Source organism: Achroia grisella, unplaced genomic scaffold (genome assembly GCF_030625045.1).
Source record: "Achroia grisella isolate CSIRO2021 unplaced genomic scaffold, CSIRO_AGI_Agris_v1 utg794, whole genome shotgun sequence".
NCBI lineage: Eukaryota > Metazoa > Arthropoda > Insecta > Lepidoptera > Pyralidae > Achroia > Achroia grisella.
In genome coordinates this window covers 3794205-3817883 of record NW_026713026.1, presented here as the reverse complement: position 1 = coordinate 3817883, position 23679 = coordinate 3794205, and the positions used below count along the sequence as shown (strand labels likewise).

The 23679-nt window shown below is 29.2% G+C and overlaps 1 protein-coding gene across 4 annotated transcripts in view; it reads right to left on the bottom strand.

Annotated features, from left to right (window-relative positions):
• Positions 1–23679, bottom strand: part of LOC131851591 (dual specificity calcium/calmodulin-dependent 3',5'-cyclic nucleotide phosphodiesterase 1) — a 377466-nt gene that overhangs the window by 77984 nt on the left and 275803 nt on the right. The gene's annotated exons all lie outside the window — the stretch shown is intronic.

Here is a 23679-nt window from a genome sequence, read left to right as displayed (position 1 = left end):
TACTTCGGGCACGACGCCAACTATAAAATAAATATGTGAATGCTAGAAATTGGTGTAGAATCAATACTCCATCTTAAATTTATACACTGAATGTCTTGTTTACAGTGAAATTGTTTTATTATTATGTTGATGTTGTTTGAAATAAATAATAATGATTAGGTAATATAGGGTATAGGGAATCAACTTTAACGCCAATTTGTCGTAATATTTATTTGTTCATATTGAAAAATATTGATGAAGATGAATTAAAATTATTTTTCAATTTATTTTTAATTTATATCTACACATATACGTCACAAAATATATTAATTAATTTAATTTTAAAAGTATTTGTTATATTTTATTGAATTAGGTGTTATTATGCGGAAGAGTGTTTCATTATTTAATGGATATATATGATGTTATTAAATGCCATTCCGGCATTTAATAACATCATTGTGAAATTAAACAGAATAATATAAATCCATTACTAAATATAAATTACTTCAAAAATCTCAATCTATATTTACTATAGGTGTATATATGATGTTATTAAATGCCTCATTCCGGAATTATTGTTTAATAATTAAACAGAATTTCCCAGATGGCGATATTTTACAAATATTTATGCAAAGAATCTCAGTTATTTGTTTCTCTTTCTTATGTTAAGCAATATACATTGAATTAGGAGAGTTTAGGAATATTTCTAATCCATTAAAAATATTAGTGTACGGCAATAAGAAATATATTTATACCCGTTTTGGACCATACCGTTCTGGGTGTATTGTTAATGCATGTCTTATATTTGATTAACTTTATTCAGATAATATAAATCCATTACTAAATATAAATTACTTCAAAAATCTCAATCTATATTTACTATAGTTTAAAGTAAAATCGCTCTATATATCAATTGTAACCTAGACCTATATATCTACCTAAATAGTTTGAAGTAGTATAAACTGTCTAATATTTAACCGATCTCATTCTTATAAGTATTGTATGCAAATTTATACATTTTTCAGATATCAGAAAAGATTTTCATCTCGTTTTCAGTATTTTTCATTCAGCTTGCTTACTACATCAAGTCTTCTAAACCTTGCTGATAAATATACGAGTATGACTCTATCAAACGTTGATACAATATTCAGCAGTCCCTTATACAGGTATACGTCTATTAGTGTATTCACAAAGATTATAATGTTATTCTTATGAACCACAGCAAGAAATTCAGTCATTAATTCACTCATCTGTATTCCTAATCAATCGCTAGCAATAAAATGTTCACTTCGCATCGCAGCGAAGAAGCTGTGGAACCAAGAAGAAAAGCGATTTGCCAGAGCGATGAAAACAGATTCTTCTGGCGGTGTACGAGTAACAAAGGAACTTAAACAGCAGAAATTGATGGTGACTGTTATATGAACCATAGGGGGTGGTGAATTATTTCCGGCGATAGACAGTTGGATTGTCCGACCAGACACGTGATAAAAATTGTGCGGTGAAAGCAAGATAATTTTAGAAACTTAAAAATAAATGCGTGGATCCAACATAAAGCAACTGTTGAATCAGAAAATGCGTGTATTGCCTTAATTGGATAGCGGTTGTTAACAGCGGTAACAATATTAAATTAAATTAGCGAGCAAAAGCGCTGCGCAGTTCGAGATTAATTAGCAATAACTCTTTTATTAACTAATACCCGTAAACTTGATGAGGTCTTTTTTTATGAACATCAATTTAATTAAGAATGATCTTTAAAATACTTGTATATGTATACTACACTGTAAGTTATAAATGGTTCCTATATTTTCAAATAATATAATCAGTTTTATTAAAATATTACATTAAATAATTTAAATAATGATTTCCCAGATGGCGATATTTTACACGAAATGTATTTGCTCGGAATCTATTATTGATTTACGTATGTATTTTGTTTGTAGTTGATATTTAATAATAAAATTTATTACAAATTTGACAAATATTTATGCAAAGAATCTCAGTTATTTGTTTCTCTTTCTTATGTTAAGCAATATACATTGAATTAGGAGAGTTTAGGAATATTTCTAATCCATTAAAAATATTAGTGTACGGCAATAAGAAATATATTTATACCCGTTTTGGACCATACCGTTCTGGGTGTATTGTTAATGCATGTCTTATATTTGAGATTAACTTTATTCTAATAAACTTATAAATACTTATTTTAATTGTTAATAGTTACAAGGATTGCAATATATTAGAACATAATTGACTGTATATTCAATGTAAACCAGTGGCATAATTGTAATTAAATAATTTTTTTTATGTTAGTAATTTATGAAATAACACGGCAAAGGAAATATGTAAACAGCACTAAACGTACTTAATGTTGGAATATTTCCTCATCCCATCACAATTTATTAAGAAGAATTCCTTAGTTATCCTTCCTTCATTCTTACTATTTGATGATTTATCAAGTAGTGAATCTGATTCGCGTTATGCTAGCAAAGGTACGTTAAAATTTATAGTATTACAGTTATTATAATAAATGACTACATTTTACTAAAATAATAAAATAAATATTGTTCTAATAGAGGCTAGAAATTATCACAAATATTTATGTAAGTAAATTCTGGATTATAACAATATAGAGGTTGTTGGGGTCTCAACACAAATAACTAAATAGAAAACGTATAAAGTAAAAAAAAATATTGGATGAATTACCCCAATTAAGTTGCAGTATTAAAATTAAAAAAAAAAACATAAGTATATAAGTAACTTTTACAAATGATCATCATCATTACAAATGATTCGATTCGATAAGAGATGAAGTTGTAATAAGTCTGATTTCCTTTTATAAAAAAAAATTGTATCTTATGTAAATTTATGTGATATTGCAGTCTGCAGTAGTGCTCAAATGAAATATATTAATATATATTCTTACTTCGAGTAGAACTCTAAAATAACAATGAAAATTATAATTAATATTCCTTGCCCTGTTTTTCTTGTTTAACTAGCGAAAGTCGAAGAAAAATATTACAAGGAAAAATTCCGTAAGCAAATTTTTTTACGTCTTCAGTTAATATATTTTTCTATACTTAGTACTTAACACAAATAAAAATAAAATGTAGTATTAAGTGTTTTTGCTTAAAAAGTATATTATTACTTCATGACAATACGATTTCAAACTTTTTATTGTCTTTTAAGAGGAAAATGATTGGCAAAAATACAAGTATTTATTAGCTCGCCTTTACACTCGTAAACATTACTCAAGGAAATATTTTATACAATCAACTTAAGATACTTTTACAAATGTAAATATGTAAGCACCTAACTTATTCTAATTTACACATGCAAACTTATTGAAAGTTAAATACGTACGATTTAATCGCTTTTGTTATAAACTTTTATAACAAAGAGTTCTTTTTAATTTTTTGTCTCCGTATTTTTATTTTAGTTTATTTTTATTTCAAGGCATAGGCCATATAACAAGTAATTAATAGTAATTAGTAAATATATATATAAATAATGCATTATATTATAATAAGAATTACCATAAAATTTCACAACTTTGTTACATATTATTGACAATTCGTAACATTTTTCCATATTATTAATTATTATTAAGATAAGGTACTAAAGTGTTTTATATTGTAAATATAAACTACTACTTTATAAATATAACCTACCAAGCTTTATATTAGTGTTTATAATTCTACAGGAAAAGAAATAAGTCAAGAAGGTAATGATTTCCTCATCATAATATGTGTTCCATCTGTCCAAAGAGTAAACAGGTATCGGATTTGATTAAATTTATTTTGTTTACAGAAAAAGATCACGTGAAATACTTTGATGATCTTTTAGAAAATATAAAAAAATTAAACAGTGAGTGTACCTTCTCTCAGTAACATTAAAATATTTCTAATTATTATTATACAGTTAATTAATTATTAATAATAGATTCTTTGTAATAATTATAATTGTTGTTTTGTTTTATTTCATATTGTAATTTTTTACGTTTTCAGAAGGTAATCGATAATTTATTAGTAATCATATAATACAATGTAATAAATGAACCTAAATTATTTGTGGCATTTTATTTTTTATAAAATAAAACAAAAAATAGAAACAAATATAACTGTTAACATGTTAGTTAAAATAATAACATATGCATAGAGAAGCAGGACAAATAACCCTTTGAGATTTGTGACACGTCTCATCTTTTTGAATACGAATGTAAATAAGTACAAATTGAAAAGTAGATTTAAATTTCAATATAACTAATTACGGGCGTGTAAAGATATTCAGTGTTTTGCGATATGTATAGATGTTATTTAAATGACTTACAGATACATTTGTAACACACTTGAAGTTTAAAATGTAATTTATGCTTCACGCTATGATGTAGGTTTTAATTATTTTTTAATGGTAATGGTATTTGACGTTTTGCATACATATATTATTAATTCGAAGTTGTTATAGACAAGTGATTACACGAATGGAGGAGCCATTAGTGTAATTGTTAACCGACTTAAAAAACAGGTTTGCAACTAGGCTGTATTTTTTTTAATGTTTGTTACTTCATAACTTCATTAAAAAAAAACTTTTATATGAAACATAGTGCCATTCATCCAATTCAGATTAGTGCCATTTATTTTTAAGTTATTGTCTATTTTATATTAAGAAACATATATTATTATTTCGAAAGTCTGTCGCAGAATAAATCTCAATGAAAATCGTGATGATATATTGTAATTGCTCATTCCATTTAACGGTCTCGGTGGTTCAGCGGTGGTGTCGCCTTAGTTCCGATGGTCGTGGGTTTGAGTCCTCGCACCGCACAAACATTTGTATTTTCTATGTATAATATGTATGTTTTGGCTTTGCGGCGAGATATTGCATCTCTGTGCATTTTATACCGCATATATCACGGGGAGTGTTCTGCGAAATTGTTCGGATTAATACCAGCTGCTGAGTTTCACCACCGTACCACCCGCCAGTAACTGAAATACCATCCAGCTCATCTGGATGAATGGCGGTCTTCCACAGTACGGTTTTCTAGAAACTTTTTGCCTCGCACAATCACATTGTGGAATCACCTTCCAGCGTATTTCCGAACCGATACGATATTGAAACCTTCAAGAAAAGAGCTTATTCCTTTTTAAAAGGCCGACAACGTACTTGCAATTCCCCTGGTGTTGCGGGTGCTCATGGGTGGCGGTAATCACTTACCATCAGGTGAGCCGCATGCTAGTTTGTCCCCTGTGTTATATAAAAAAAAAATGTTTTCACGAATAAAAAACATAACTTACTTATCTAGTAACACAACCTTTAGCAAGCTTCGGTCTAGATACCGTGTGTTGATTTGTTGTCCTGAGATTATTATTATTATATATATAGATAGATACATTCAATTGTATTACAAAAATAGACGAAGTCGTGAATAACTAATATTTTCAAATATTCTTGATTAAATAAATTTTCAAATCTGTTACTTGATTTTTAGTAAGCATAAAAGTAATGTAGCTAGGAACATAAGTGTTTTATCTTAACAGTTTTGTCTGATTATAAATTTCATCCAGTTCCTGGAATCGAGATAAATGTTTAATACCATTAACGATACTCATATGTAACGATTACTTCTGTACAATATAGAAATTAATTGATTCACAGTATATGTGCCTAGTAATAGTTTATTTATTAAATACAGAGAAACTATTTTATAATATGAATCAATTATTGTATCGTCTGTACTAATAAGCATGAAACTGTTTTAAGCAATTAAGTATACTAAACGGTAAGGATGTAACAATTATTTATATAAATACATAATAAACTGACATAACTGCCAATCTGACATAGAGATTACCTTTAACTAATCGGTTATCTATACAATTGGGTAGACCTTCATGCTTAATAATAACGTATGTAGGTACTATTCTACATAACTTAACTGACTTAAGACCAATTTAGTTTAAATTTGGTACACTGGTTATATTATTGCCCACTTAGTATGAACGATAAATAAGTACATATTTCTATATTTCACTATTTCTATACTGGTGGTCATAACATATATTTGTGCCTTTTAGATACTATTGTATTTACATGACCATTGGGCTTGGTATACCGATGTTGACCAACACCATATATTTATGCCTTATAGATACTAATGTAATTAGATACGTGACTAGTAAAAGGCAAACTCAATCTGTGTTTACAATTTCAAGTATTAAATTACAAATATTAAAAATAAATTGAATTAACATTAATCAAGGTAACATAAGTACCATCGGTGTGTACCAGGGTACATATATTTACAATAATAATAATAAATGTAACATTTTTACGTTTGTCTAACACTGTGTGAAGTGTCCACAACCCAAGACAATTTACACAGCAGCATATACCTAGGGATAGCAGTACTTAAATACATGATACTCAAATCTATACTTACATAGAAAACATCAAGATAAATAAACAAGTATAGTTATACATCGTGCGAGGAAACGAACCTATGAGCAACAGAAGTAAAGCGGTATACTAAACCACTAGACCACCGAGGCATTCATCATGTAATGCCTGTGGTGCTTTTGAATCATTGGACATTAATCCGAAGGAGTAAGATATTAAGTACGGAGCCTTGCATTTTCTCTGCCTTATATCATCCTTCAACTGAAACACAACCTTGCAAAGCAAGCTGCTAGGCGGCAGAAATAGGCGACATAAGAAACTTTACCAACCAACTTAGCACAAATATTCTCAAAAACTCGGTTCAAGGAGCTGTTATAGATATTAACTCGTAAAACACTCATGATGATGATGATATATCAAAACATCAGTACAATATCACAGCAATATTAATAAAGTTGTAAAATAAACAGAATTCATTAAACAGAAACGCATTATTTTGCGAAATGAATAATCCTATGTAAAAGTCAAATACTGTACATGCGTTTACTTTGAAGTATTAAATGAAAGAGAATATGAAGTAGGTAAGTACTTTGCGGCCGTTTGACATTCGTTTCATAAAACGCTTGGTAGCGATGTATATTATGATTTCCTTTCGACTACCATATAAATACTATAAATATAAATTCCACTCACAGGAGTTTAAAGCGGACGAATGTTGGTATTTTTAAAGTATTTTAGTATTATATTTTTATAACAATGACAACACAATGACACACATGACAACACAACGATAATGATGCTCTAGGAGTATATTAATATTTATATCATATGTTTTCATTAATGAAATATGAAATAAATAAATAAAATAATATAAATCAATGAAGTTCTAAGGAAAAAAAAAACAAGAAAAGCAAATTAAAAGAAATACCAAAACTGTGGATTGACATTTGCTTAAGGGACTTTAAGGGATCTTGCAATTATGCCACGATGCTGATTTTCAGTGGAACCCGAATACATATGTAAATCTCTCATGGAAAAATATGCAGATACTGTACCTAATTTCATATAACGTCATATATTGTATAAAAGACTACATATATAGTTCAGAGGGCATATATAAAACTTCAATTTAGATGAAAGTACAAATTTAAAGTCTGTCGAAATGGCAATTTTATAAACGGAAATGGAACACGAAAATTCGTTCGACTAAAATACTGTAGTCAGAGGAATTATCGAATTATTTATGCATGCAGACGCTGTTGCTTTTAAAATAAAAATCTGACACACTTAAAACGTTTTACCCTCACTTCATTACTTTGTTACACCTGAAAGGTTCCGCTTCTAAGACCTTTCAGGTTCCCCAAAGTAAATTTCAGGATGAGCTACTCACAGCGAAGAAATTTTACTATCTAATCCAATAAGTAGGAAAATGCATTGTAGAAAGTCTAAGGTCTTCCGTGTTCACGACACATCTACCTTTATTTTAGAACGGAATAGGTAATTTTATTGGGAAACAACAAAAATCATATATAATGTAAATGGGCAATGACAGTTTTATAAAAAACTAGCTCTTACTAGACTAGCTATTACTAGAATCACTTTATCTATAAAAAAAGCCGCTTCAAAATCCGTTGCGTAGTTTTAAAGATTTAAGCATACATAGGGGCAGACAGCGGGAGCGACTTTATTTTGTACTATGTAATGATGATGAAGATATGTCTGAATATAAATATTATATATTATAGACTAAACATAAACGATATAACAAAAACTGAGTCGTGCACGTCTGTATTACTAGATACTACTAGCAGATACATATATTTTTATAGTTTTAACACGTGAAAGAGCGCTAATTCTTAAAGATTTATGTGAGTGTATGCTGGTATAATTATTTACTACAATCTTAGTCTAAAAGGTTTCGAGATGAAACCTGGTAATCATCAAAAACCTTTATGTGTTAATATATTTCTGACTAAGTTCCTAGTGATGGGAATACTGATAACAAACCAAAGTAATTTCAAGAGCGGTGGGCTGGCCCTGACAATGTTGTGTAAAGTATATGAAAGGACAAGTGGGCATGCGCGCTTAACACGACTTTGGTAGTCGACTATGCGTCTGATAACCACATCTAACAGTCAAATATTAATATTTGCATTAACAACTTATTTTTAATACACTAAAAATACTTTTGTATAAAAAAATAATATGTGTTAGACATATTTAAATGGTAGCCATATTTACTACGCAATTATTTAGTGAAACATTTTGCTAACGCGGGATCTGATACAAAAATAACCTTCTCTGAAATGATAAAATATAATAATATCCTACATATGAGAAACCTTTATTTAAAGCCCTTTGTGATACTGTTATTCTCATGAATTAATAAATTCTCGAATGTTCGTTGTTTATGTGCGGTTTAGATACATATTTAAATATATGTCTTGAAGAAATTTTGTTTATAATGTACGTGTTTAATACCGGTATAGTAATAAGCAAACTAAAAATATTACTGTGAATGCAATGAGATTTAGCATAATTAAAGTAAAAGATGAAATAAAATTATATCAATACTGACACCACAGGTAATATAAAATACTTACACTAAGTATTATGCATACAGCTATTACGCGTTGGATCTGCTATTGCGGCTGCGCGCCGTGCGATATAATGAATCTGTGGCGCTTTTCGTTTGCGCGAGAAAAAAAAAAAAAATTTATGACATATTATTTTGTTGTATTTCAAATTGGAAATTATTACACTGCTTAAACTACTAAATCAAACATAGTATTAATACTACCCCTAAAAATATTAAGAGTATATATATTTTTATAGAAATATGATAATATTCATATTATTATAAAAATATCCTTTATGTAACTTTTATTAGAGTGTTTAGTATTTTTTGTATGAAAGAATAACGAAAATCTATCTATTTTCATAAACATTTACTTTAATAATATTAATATATAAAACTTACGTATAATTATGTTGTATTCTATAACAAAACAATTTTAATAACTTTGAACTTTAAATTAAACATATCTTAGTTCAATTTTGAGTCGTAACACTATATACCTAGTATGTAGCTAAAATGGGTAAATGTAGAAAATTTTTTATACATTTTATATAAATTTCATTCTATTCTTCATCCTCAACAACTGTAAACCTGGTGATCGACTTTTATAATGATTCGATTTCCCTCATTACAGCGCAGGAAATGAACCATTGTGATATGAATAAAACATGCCTCTTGCCATTTCATCCCGCGATTGTATCATTGCGGGACATATTGTGTTCCATTTGTTATTAGGTACGTAAAAATTTTTCTCCAGGGTATCGTAACTTTAAAAGTTTGATATATTAACATATTACCTATTTTTATGGCACTCTGGAATTTAGTAGTAAATTCAGTAGGTCTGAGAATTGGCTACTATTTATATTTCATACTCCTAAGTGATAAGTGTAGTCCATCCCTAATTTTTTTAAATTTTTTTCAAGAAATATTTACAATCCTAAATTTCACCCTTCTACCATCAACCCCTATTTATATATATATATAATTTTATTGCGATAACTTATTATTTTATTAGAATTATATATACATATATAATGAAATAAACATGACATGTACATAGGAATAGACACAGAATAGCGTATAGAAGTTGACTGAGTAAGTAAGTCAAGCTTCATTTGCATTCACTTCATGAAACTAGGTCTGAAAGTTTGTTCGACTCACTGATATCTATTATATAAAAGGACCGACTTGATGATCTCATTAGTATAAAAACTTTCATGATGTTCGTATGGTTTATTATATCTGGATGTTACATTTAGATGTTGAAATTATATGCAAAAAACTATTTTAAATTAAAAATTGAGACAGGCATAGAACTACAATTTCATTTCTTACGCATTCAGGATACATTGTGACACGCCCTGGGATGTTGAAATGAGTGCAGTATTCAGAACATTGTCGACTGTCGACGTTATGTTGTATGCAATACTTGACATGCATACTTGGCTCGATTTGTTTTAAAACAACGTGGCAGGGGACGAGCCTATATAACTTCTCTCGGATTACTTTGGCATGTTGTTTCTATCACTGTCGAGTTAAGCCTAAATATCAAATGATACAAAGTTATTTGAATCCGCAAGATTTGATCTCATGACCCTTCGGTCTACGGTGATACAATAAACCACTAAGCCATAACATTATTAAATGTTCTCTGTGTTGATAAAATGCTATGAAATTAGTAAAAGCAGTAATGCATCAGCCACGTTACAGTTGTCAGCAATTAAGCCTCAAGCAAAAGGTTTTAATTAAAACAAAACCAGACTACATGTTTTGAAACTTCAAAGGTTAGAGTGCTCAGACCTTTCTAATTTGCTCCCTTTGATAACAACCTCCAGAAAGTGGACTCTATAATTGGATGCATATGTGTGTGATAATGATTTGGTTGGACCAAACATTTGTTGTAGTTATACCATATACCAAAAGATATTCAACATACAAAATATATTCAGCGGCGATGCCTGACAGTAAGTACATATTTATTACATATTTACGTAAATTAATGATTTATCTCTATTTTAGTAATATATTTTATTCGAATTCATCCAGTAGTTTTGACTTTCTCAAATGCAGTCCTTATCAAATTTCTGGTTTATAAAATTAATACATACATATATTTGTAGTTTGGTTGATGTGTTAATAAACGAAGGAGAGTGAGTAATGAAAGATTTAATATAAAATATACGAAGTATATCATATCAATAATATACAGAAAAATAAATCAAACAAATATTAAATAAAACAACTTTTCAGATCAGTAAGCGAATCATTTTGGTGTTTTAACAATATACTTTTTTTTTAGTAAATGTACATATGTCATTATGGCAGTTGTGAATGTAAGGAGGTTGGTAGCCTACATGTTTATTAGTGTTTACTGTACCCATGAGACTCATACACTAAAAAGTATTTAAGTGAGTTTGTCCAGTAAATAAGTATAGTTATTCACAGGGGACGTGTTGCAAGTATCTTGGGATTACCGCTTCAATGAGGCTTTTTGAATATTATTATCTGACTTTACAGTGACTTAGTATAGACATAGGTATATAATAATATGTAGGTAAAAACGATTTTATTTGCACAATATTTTATTCAAAATGTTACAGCACTGGAGTAATTTTTTTGATAAATAAAGTTAAAATACTATGACATTGAAATGTGGGAGTTAGGAGTAAGTTCTTGCTCCTTGGTTGCTCGGTTGGTCTTCTTTACTAGTCACGAACACGTAACAGGGTCCAAACCCAATTTAAATCGGAACGAAATACATGATTGAATACAGGATATTTTAATTTCCTATTCGATTGTTCACACACTATAAATACTAAATTTTACTCAATAAGACAATACTAATTCTTTTATTTGACGTACTAATTAAAAGGGATTATTGGGCTTAATATAAACCTGGATTACCAGTCCGTTGTTCTAGGGAAGCCTTAAGACTTACAAGATTATAAGCGGCCAGTCGCCTTCTGAATGCAAGGAAATATTATTTTACAATGCACATATTTTTCAATATATCTCAAATTTGAATGAAAAAATAATTTATTAATGTACGACATATTAGCCGTTCATGAAAATATTTTTTTTTACATTATATTTTTTCCCTACATCTGATTTTAATGTTGGTCTTATAAAGCATTATAAATAAAAAAATAATAAGTATAGTAAATATTTTTACCCTAAACTTATCAAAAAGGTCTCTAAACTAATACAATTATTTTAAGAAGTGAATAGTATCGAGTAGCGTGTAATCGTAGTTGGCCTCGTGACTGATTTATTACATCTCAAGCTAACCCTAACAGAATAATTACGTTGATTTTCAATTACTTCGTCGGGGATAACTTAGAAATGCTTGTGCAAACGATATTATTTAGCACACGATTGCTAGAGTCCTTATAATTGGTATAACGAGTGTTTACTGAAGTACCTTCTCAGGGTTCTCGTAATGTAGCGCTGGCTAACTCTGAGTGTGCTTAAAGTTATCGACTACTAATCAATTTATATACTATGTTTTGTAATTTGTATACAATCCATTCCACTATTCCACTGCACAGCACAGAACAATTTCCATAGACGAGGGATATTTGTTTTCTATTAAAAGGATTGCTATATTATGTAGATAGTTATTTCACTGTTTTATTCGTTTATATAGCTGTGGAATGCTTTGTGTCTAGTTGGTTGTTATATCGTCTAAGACACAACAAGAAATGATATTTTTTTATGTAATTTCAGTAGCAAACAAGCTAACAGAATTTAAGTCCTATGGAATGACTAAGCATGCGAGTTATCACAGTGATCATATCATCATAATAACCTGATGCCCGTAGTGCTGTTCATGTATATAGAAGATACTTACCGTTTACCGTCAGGTTGACCGTTCACTGGTTTGTCATTCTAATTATTTAAAAAATACGCAGTGCAGATTTTGTATAGGTATTGTACATAGTATTAGTTTTGTACCGAATTACATACTAGATGTATTTATTCAGATACTGGAATTTGCAGATTCTAAGGTAAATTTAGTTGGTATCTATTTTAGTTAAAAAAGTTTCAGTACTAAATATAAGATAATAAAATCCGTCACTTTCATTATTAATTTCGACAGTTTACGCCATATCATGAAGTAAGTTCCCTCTGATGGAACCCCCAACAAATTCCAACGGGGATCGAAATTACGACGGCCTGAGCCGAGTTTTGAGCCCCTAGCGGTGTCCTCAGACTAAAGTAGTATCGGTCAGGCGGGAGTTGGCCTTCAGCCCTTCCATAAGTCCTTCCAGGGGTTTGGAGTGTCATTTGCACTCGTTCAGTGAAAGCTGTATAGGCCAGCTGCGGCTAACGGCAGTAGAGTAGTCCGAAAAAAAAACATGAGGTAAGTCAGGCAGACTGTTCCATACAGAGAGTGAGACATCGATCTACGAATCGATGTGCCAATAATTGTTAGTATTTCTAATTCCCAAAAGCTAAACCTTCCTACAAATTCATTTAAAATTGGAATTAGTTTGACACTTACTTTCAAATGAAGAAAATGGATTGAAAGAACAAGACAAATTGGTTCAATAGCTGAAATAGGTTTAGTAGACATTTGATGTGTTTACGAGGAACAGTTACAACATTCGTAGTATTGTGGCTGCTTTGCGTAAATTAGATTTCAGTTTCGATTAGTTTGGTTTCAGTAGGTTTTGCTTTCTCGTGCACGTTCCTTTATGTAAGAATGTCCAATACCTAAACAGACTATATAAAATACCATATATTTTTAAAGCAAAATAATATCTTTATTCAATTTCAGCAATACTTCATGTTTGTCCCGCGCATTCATGAGATAAAATAGAATATTCATGCGGTCCGTATCTTATATAGCAGAATGATATTGAAAAATAAAACATTTTGTACGTAATAATCAACAATAGCCACTTTGTATTGCTATTCCTTAAAGGAAATAATAAATATAAGAAAATTTGTAAAGATTAATAAATTAAATTAATAGCTACGCGCCCGGCTTCGATATAAACCTTTTTCTTGAATCACTCTATCTATTAAAAAAACTGTTTCAAAAGCCGTTGCGTAGTGTTAAAGATTTAAGCATACATAGGGACATGCAACGACAGTATTTTAGACTATGCAATGATACCTATAGACATGAACAGCACAATAGTTATTATACACAGATAGATATTGTGAAACCCATGGTGATATTATGTAGCCGGACACCACTATTTCACTGCCATGTCTCTTCACACACACACACACAAACAAAACTGCTAGCGACCGAAGCTCATACGACTTTCTCAGTTTTATTCAATCACTTCTCTGTAACCTTTATCTGGTACTTCCAAAAGTTTTAGAAAGGCCTTTGATATATAAGTGCATATAATGGAGATAGTCTATTACTTATACTCTGTACTATTTTTAAGGGCATAAATGAGTTGCTCGACTATATGATATTTATGGGGGACATAACACAATATAACCTTGTAATAGAATTGGTTAAATTGACTAAATGGTACTAAGTAAAAACCGATATAGGGTTGTAAGTATATGCCTAATATAATAAAAGTCTATATTAAAAATATACAAAAAATAAGTGGATTTACGATTCTTTTCTATGAACTGCAAATAAGAATATGAAAATGTATTTTGATTTGGTTTAATTATAATAGTTAATCTGGGTCTAACTGTAGTCTATTTATAATCCACATGAATTAATTTCTATGTATTCTTTCAATTTTAATAAATAAAATTAATAAGTTATTTTCTCTTCAGATAAAATGCATGAATATTCCTTAGATGGTTCATTATAAATACAGCGCAATAACTGCATTTGAAAGTAGAAATATTTACTTAAATGCTCTTAGCAAATATTATGAAATAAACTGAAAAGCAGTTGGGCATAAAATCTCGCCAACTAAATTAATTAAATTAGAGAAATATTTAATTATGACTATCAAAACTGTATGTGGGTTTACAAGTACTAGTAAAAGTTACTTTCGGAGTGTATAGTAAACCTTTTATCTTTACATAGTCACTCTTTGTTCGTTTATATCTTATAAATTACGCAACATATTTTAATGCAATATAGATGAAGTGATTCAAGATTGAGGTTTATACATATAATATACGCGTGTTACAGTATAGAACAAGCCGAGAAAATCAAAGAATTGTAATATATCCGTGCGAAGCCAAGATGGGTCCCTAATGTACAGTAAAAGGCAATTTTTTTAACGAACTCATTTTGTTATTGAATTTTTCGTCTTTTCCTTCCGATTTTTTATTAATTACAAAGAATGTGACATTCTATAATTTTATATCATTATATAATATAAAATAAAGTCACTGTCGCTGTTTGTCTCTAAGTATACTTAAATCTTTAAAACTACGCAACGTATTTCGAAATGGTTTGTTTAATAGATAGAGTGATTCAAGAGGAAGGTTTATATATATAATACATGTAAATCCGTGCGAAGCCGAGGCTAGTAGCTAGTTATCAATAAAAGCAATATTTCCGAAAAAAAAATAACAAAAACAATGAACATTATTTTATAACTACGGCTGCGTCTACTTTTTTGAGATGAATGATAGTTAGTCGTTGTCGTGATGCAATCTATCTCATGTAAAATTTTATTCTCTTTAGCCTTTTTGCCTTGGAAGGCTAATAGAAAGATATCGCATTTATATTATTACTATCGTTTAAAATGAAATACGCAGACGTTTCTTAATATAAATAATTTTGTAAGGAATAAGAAGTTTTGAGTAATAATAAGTAGTAGTTCATGACTATGTACAGTACTATCACGTCTATATGAATAAAATAATAAAATATATGAATCTTCTGTATTACAGAATGATACGACAAAACAAAAAATTCAATATATATATACTTAGAAAAAGTGCCCCGCGTTTTCGATATCGGAGACAGCCGAAATCGAATTATTGTATATTCGATTTCAATGATTCCTGAGATTGATATCTTAGATTGAGACTACTGTAATATCATAAGTGACTATGAAAGATATAGTTCAATCTAATAAGAATGTCAAATATATTTTATCTTTATTATTTTATGAGGAAGCGCTGTGTTAATAGTCCTTGTAAATTGTCCATGAAATTTATAGCATATGTATTATTCTTTATAAGCTTTATTACAAAAAATTATTTTAAGTAAAATTTCATCAAATTCATTTAGTAGTTTTTGCGTGAAAGAGTAACAAACATCCATCCGTCCATACTCACAAACTTTCGCGTTTATAATATTAATAAGATGCAGTTTGTAGTAATAAACGAAATTTGTTGTCAGATTTCATCTACGCTTCTTGGGGAAAGATAATTCAGTACAATGTATGTTATCTCTAGCTTGTGACTTGACTTTAAAAACCCTTTACTACTTTTATAAATTAAAATTTGTATAAAATTTCTAACGAAGTCAATGAACACGTCGCAGACACAAGTTTTGTTATTAATTTCAAAGACATATAATTATTTATAAATTAGAATAAAGACAAAGAACACTTTTCGAAATTATTTACCTTTTACCTTTATGGCAAATAATTATGCAGACATGACCTTTCTCAGATACATATACCACCTATATTTACTTATGTGTGCGTCTAGCGACTATGTATATGAAGACAGTCCTTGGAGACTTCACGTACTTACGTCATGATGCAAATCTCATTATTTGTATTAAAATAACTTAAATGGATTTGCGATTTGTATAAGAAAATTCCACCAGAGTAAATAATTGAAAATATCTAGAAGTACAAGAGTTGTATGGTAAAGATTTTGTACTATGTACTATAAGATACCTTTTTTGTTTTCAATTAGAATTGATTTTGATAAGGAAGCTCGCAATTCCACTACATTTTTGTGTATTTAATTTGAAATTTTTAAAACTGTACCCAAAGGTATTTTTTTATATTCTCTTTCACGTGACACCTTAATAATTAATTAATACTTAAATACATAACACACATAACGTAATAATAGTAACTACTAATTTGTACGTGACTTCAGCCTGAGACTAACGGATTTTCGAAAGCAACAAAATAAATCGATTGAAAAGCAGGTCAATGCATAAAAATTATTCAGATTAAATCGCACACATTTATACTACAAAAGAGAGAAAACAAAGAAAAATTGTACGTTATTCTTTTGAAAGAAGCGATCCCTTGAAGAACAAACGTTTGTACAATAATGGAGTGCGACAGGAACAGGGCGTCGCAAACAATCCGTTGTAATGGGGGTACGTGGAAACTAAGCAAACAAACTTCTTCCCTCTCTGTGCCTGTTGGATATGTTATTGTAAAAACACAAGGCGTAAATCTATAATTTCCTGTACAAATATGACGAAAAACGGTAATAAAATTCACGTTCACCAGTAAAAATGCTATATAGAATATAATAATATGAAATTTAATTTATACTTATATTATTATACGACGAAACCACTCAGCCGATTAAAAAACTATTTTAATAATAATTTATTTCTTGGTGGTTTATTCAATAGAGATGAAAGAAAACATGTAATAAGGCTCTATGTTTAAAATACATCAATATTAATTAATAAACAACTACTATTAATATCTTATACCAAACCTCCTGGCCAGTGTGGAAACAGAATTAATATGATGAATTTTATAATGACGATGAATATCAGAAATACAATACTTTGGAAATAAGAAAAAACATTTTTATCGCTCTTGGTTTCTTGATGAAAATACAGTTATTTTATTTACTTACGTCTCGACACATACGAATTCCTATAAAATAATCAAGAGCCCGTAACAGTCTTATGGCACAGTCATAAAATGCATTATCTCCTAATTCAATTTGTTCTATGTCCCGGAAAGATCGCTAACCCAACCGTGTCAGAAAAAAGCGTATTCATACTCGTATGTTCCCTATACGTATAGCGAGATTTTCACTTCGACGATAATACGAGACGAATTTCACATATACCACTTTTTTCGAAATGATAATAAAACTGTTAAATAAAACAACATTTTAACTATATAAACACTATTATTTTCTATTATGCCAATATTCGGTCACAATGAACAAAATATAATTAATTCTGGACAAGTGTCATAGCGCCATCTAGTCCCAACCTATACAGAGCTTGTACTATAGGTACTAGTAGTGGTATACTTAATAATATTGTTTTTATAAATAGACAGTTATACAAATATTTGCATAGCGCTGAGAATGAACCCGCCACCAACGGAAGAAAGACAGTAAACTTGTTATACAAAACAAATCTATATACCTTCGATATCGACATTGATTAATCAATTATTATACCGTAATACTATATTAGTTACGAAATAAAAATATAGTCGGAAAAAATAACAACTTACTTATATAAATATTCCCAACCAGTCACTAAATTATTTTTAAAATAATATAGTTAATGCGATGTAAATTAGTTTAATTTAACATATTTTCTATAAATTCTAATGCGAGTAATTAGTGATACTGTGTATCAATCTCGTTACACAAACGATGTTGAAGGATCATTAATTTCCTTCAGCTTCAATAGGACCTAATTATTAAATTACAAGAGCATAACTGAATATGTTATATAGTTAGGTAGGATTGTTTTGTTTATAATACTTTATTGTACAGTAAAAATACATAATGTGAAAGGATACGATCATAAGAAATTGTACAATGGCGGACTTATCCTAAAATGAAGGATTTTTTACAGGTTACTTTTTTTTTAAATTTGATTATTACTAACAAGTGTTAGTAATTATCAAATTTTTTTAGATGGTGACAGATGTTGGTGATCATTATATTCTCTCTCTAAATATAAGATATAAATATGTAATTATAATTATCTACAAACACATTAGAAGAGTTAGAGCAGTTTCTTTTCAGTCGTTCTCGGCTCAAACTTCATTCCGAATTAATTTATCTTAAATGTAATAAACGAAAATCATAAATAATTTTGGTTGTAATTGGTTTACTCTTTAGAGTTAATTGAGTCGGTTATTGATACATGACAATCGAAAAATTCAAAGATTATATTGATTATGCAATATTAGGTTAAACAATATTAGATAATTTATTATCATATTAAGATTTCCGTAGTAACTACTGTACTCGATATCAGGTAGATATAAGAGTAATCTAATGCAATAAGGTGTTGTCATGTGTGGGAAATGGCACAAATATCGTGAAAATCATGCAACAGAAACATGAGAATATTATCTTCATGTGAAAATACGAAAATTTCCTTCTTGAGGTAACGTCCAGTAGATATTTGATATGTAATCTGTAGTATCTTCAATCAAAACAATAACAAAATATTTATCGTTTTGCTTTGATATTTACCTTGAGAAGTATTGGTGCATAATGTAGGTACATAGAGTATAGTCTGAATTTGAATACATGAGGCTTTGTGTAGGCACCAAATAAAATAGAAAAAATATAAATTGACAAAATGGTACAGATATTTTTTATGGACAAATCATACATAATAGGGTCCCAAACTAAGTAGAGCGTCATATACACATAAATAAGTCATAAATACTAAAGTTTATTTTAGGAATCGAACCCATGTTTATAGAAATGTAATGCATTACTATAAACGGCTAAGGAATAGCTAACCGAGGATTTTTTAATAATAATAAATTTATTCTAGTTATGAATAATTAAAAAGGTACATTTCATGAGTGATAGGCCTCAATACCTAATGCTAGATCGAAGTGACATACACAAATAAATATAGATAAATATATTGTACTTTAAATTATTTAAAATTAATTATTAAATTAGTTACCAGGATTTTAATTTCTAGTATAAAATGATATTTTTATCTATCCCAGACTAAAAGTAATTTTGGCATAAATTTAGTTAAGGAATTTAATATTGTAGCAGTTAATTAAAAACTAATGAGTGTAATGAAGGAAAAAAATATTATAATTTATATTAAAACTCCTTATATTTATAATTATCTAAATATACCTTTCATATATCTGAGATTATTAAATAGTCAATATGTCCTTGCAAAAATATATAATGAAAATCAAGAAATCGTAGCATAACTTGTCAGTTTCAAGATTTTTACTTCTCATAATAAATCATGCATAATGTACAAAGTTGGATTCTTAACAATACATTATAGAAACTTGTGACTGCCTATTAAAATAATATTTACTCTGAAGGGATTTTTTTCTCCTTAACAACGTCTTGTTGTAACTTACCGTGCAATATTGACATCACAATTTACAATTCAAATGAGAAAGCCTATTTGTCTTGAATGACGAGACGGGAATAAGGAAAAGAAAATGGTGGGGATAACAGAGAATTTGGCCACAGATAATATACGAATGAAGGGCTCTTTCCGACCGCAGATCTATGCTCATTACCAAAAGCTGAACTCGCTAAGTATTTTTTTACATTCTGAAAGTAGAAGTTTCAGATTTGTTTTCAACCAATTGCATAAGAATTGAGGCTTTATATTCGACTATATTTCGTGTTTATCTTACGCAAGAGATCTGCCTAAACTGAATGAGATTTCAGTGCCTATTGTACTTCAAAGTGAATTTTATTCAAGTAATTTTTTTAATGCAAATTGTGCTACTGAGTGAGAGTATGATAATATATTTGTTACAAAATCAAATCCAATCAAAATATCTTCATTAATATGGAACAGACATTAATATTAAGTAAAAGACGGCTTCGGTGGTCTAGCGGTTTAGAACTCCGGTTAATTTCGATTATCGCGGGTTTGATTCCTTGTACTGTGCAAAAATTTGTATTCATGTGTATGATTGTTTATATCGATCTGGGTGTATTCTATATATTTACCAAAAAAAACTAAGTATTGGTATTAGTTGTCTAGTACCCATAATACAGGCTCTGTTTACCGTGGGACTAGATGGCGCTGTGTTAATTGTCCAGGGCCATTTAATTTAAAATCCACTGTATGTTCGGGATATAGTTTTTAGCCAAAAAGAACTGACAAGTAGTTCCTTTTAAATAAGATTGTGCATGATTATAAAAATACAGAGTCATGTATAAGTTAAATTGAAGAGAATATAGTGATATACATTTATATATTAATAAGATACACTACATTCCTCCGAGATAAAAATACTTTTATGTTCATCTTTCAACCCCATTCATTGCAGTCGGTAGTCTTCTTTACAAAGTGTCAATGGCTAGAGGCAGTGGCGTATAACTTACACCTTTTATCCAGAAACTATCAGTTTTACTACCTAACGCTTATTTATCGCCTTTAAACTTGTTTGTCTGAATCTAGTATATTTTTATGTTGCTATAAGTTGGAATTGCAATATTATCAGTTTTTTATCCCAAATTAAAGAGAGCTTGTGTTATGAGTAATAAACTCAGTAGTTTATTACTCATACACTCAGTAGTTTATTACACTTACATTAATACTTAGATACTTAATTTTTTTTTTGTAAATACAAAGATAATCTACATAGAAAATAACCAAACCACAACAAACAATCGTACTCATCTTATATATAAAATTCTCGTGTCACAGTTTTCGTTCCCATACTCCTCCGAAACGGCTTGACCGATTCTCATGAAATTTTATGAGCGTATTGAGTACGTCTGAGAATTGGCCACCATCTATTTTTCATCCCCCTAAATGTTAGGGGTAGTACACCCCTAAATTTTTATTTATTTATTTTTAGACAATATTTTTAGTTTCTATCTTTTATGATACAATATACAAAAATACATACAATCCTAAATTTTCACCCTTCTATCATCAACCCCTATTTTTTTATAGCGTTATTAATTTATATGGCAAAACAACGTTTGCCGGAACAGCTAGTAAATATGGGGGAACAGAAAGAGCGACCATCGAAAATAAAGCGGTGTGCCATAGCGCTGGAACACCGAGTCCATCGAGAGGCCAAGAGCATAGATTCAACAAGGTTAGTTTCCGATTTATTTTTGAAAATTCTATATATTATTTATTACACTTTTAGATATAGTAATAATATAAATTAGAGATAATGCTTGCAAAGGTGGACTTATCTATAAAACAGACTTCATCCAGACAACTTAACGCTTGATTTGATATGATTTATTACGTAACACTGTTTTAGATAAAGAATTTTAAATAATTATAATAATGCAACAAGTCAATAAATGAGTTGTCAATAATAACAAGTCAGACAAATAACAACAACAAACAGTGAGTATTATAAATTGACAGACAAAGACTTTTGTATCAAAAGGTAGTACATGTAAATCGAGGTAGATAACTGTTAATACTAATAATCATGGAAAAACAGTTCTAAGTAATATTCATTAATGATAACACACGAAATTATTTAGTAGCACAAATTTCATCTGTCGCTCTATTTTGATGTTCGGTACGGAATCTATGTTACTACCTAATCCTTTATTAAACCTTTTGGAACTAATGATTAATAATGCATAAGATACTCCCTTCATTTTCCTTTAATATTCTACGAGTCCTTTGAAGTCAGCTCGCGTTAGTGTAATTCAAAACATATTAAAAATTTATATTGTAGACCCATTAGAAAAATTAAATGTATTTCAAAACAAAGTTACAGATGATTTTGTGGTCCCTTTTACGGTATGTAAATTGAATAAATTGCTACAAAAAGGCTTATTGTATTTATTTATAGACATATCCCATTCCATCGTGATATAATCTATCTTCATGTGAAAATTTCATTAATATTAAATCAGCCATTTAGATATGAAAAGTAATAGACACATTTTCATATTTATAATATCAGCATGAATCTAGTAAATGAAGTGATGGGTAAGAGTCATTACATTGTGTAAAATAGTAATGACCTGAAATTATAATTAAAAATATCAATTTATTAATATAGTTAAACGAGTATTAACATGAATAATTTTATGATAAATAAAGGTACCTATTTACGAGACGTGAATACTTTTATTTATCATTTCGAATATGGTGCATTCGCTAGCTAGCTAGCTGTGTATTAAACGCGAAAGTTTAAAAATCAGGAAAAGATATCGAACAAAAAAATAAATTAAGTCATAGTAATAGTACATTTTCTAAAGATACCTCTTACACTCTATACCGATACAGTGATTACTTACGTACGTACTAAGTTACAAGTTAAAACGAAGATGTAATTGTCTGAGTTGAAATGTAAAGAAGTGTCGCTTACCTGAAAAGAAGAAATTTATCATTATTATATGCAATAATTACATTAGTATACTTATTACAAAATAATCTCTCTAATCGTTGTGAATAAATAAATTCTACGACGAGGTCTAATTTCACACCATTTTAGGACATGTACTTGTCAATAAACTGTCAGAAATTCGGAAATAAGGGTTTTGGGCGATAGATTAATCAATTAACAATAATAATGATAATAATTCAATACAATTGACACAGCGCTACCTAGTCTCAAGCTAAGCAAAGCTTGTACTATTGTTAATAACTAAAGAATTCTCGTAAACACATAATATATAAAAAAAAAAACAAAATTTATGACAACTATATATCATACTTATGAATAAAAATGTTGTGTGCTAAACCACTAGAATACTAAGACCGAGAGTTAGTATGATCGAGTACATACGCACATCATATATACTAAAATTATAAAATAAAGAAGTAAGATTTGTATTTTTGTATGTATCTAATGAATAAATCAAAAATTGCTGAACCAATTTCATAAAATTCTTAAAGCATGAGAATGAGATAGCCACTAAAACTTTAATAATAACCCAGTATGTAT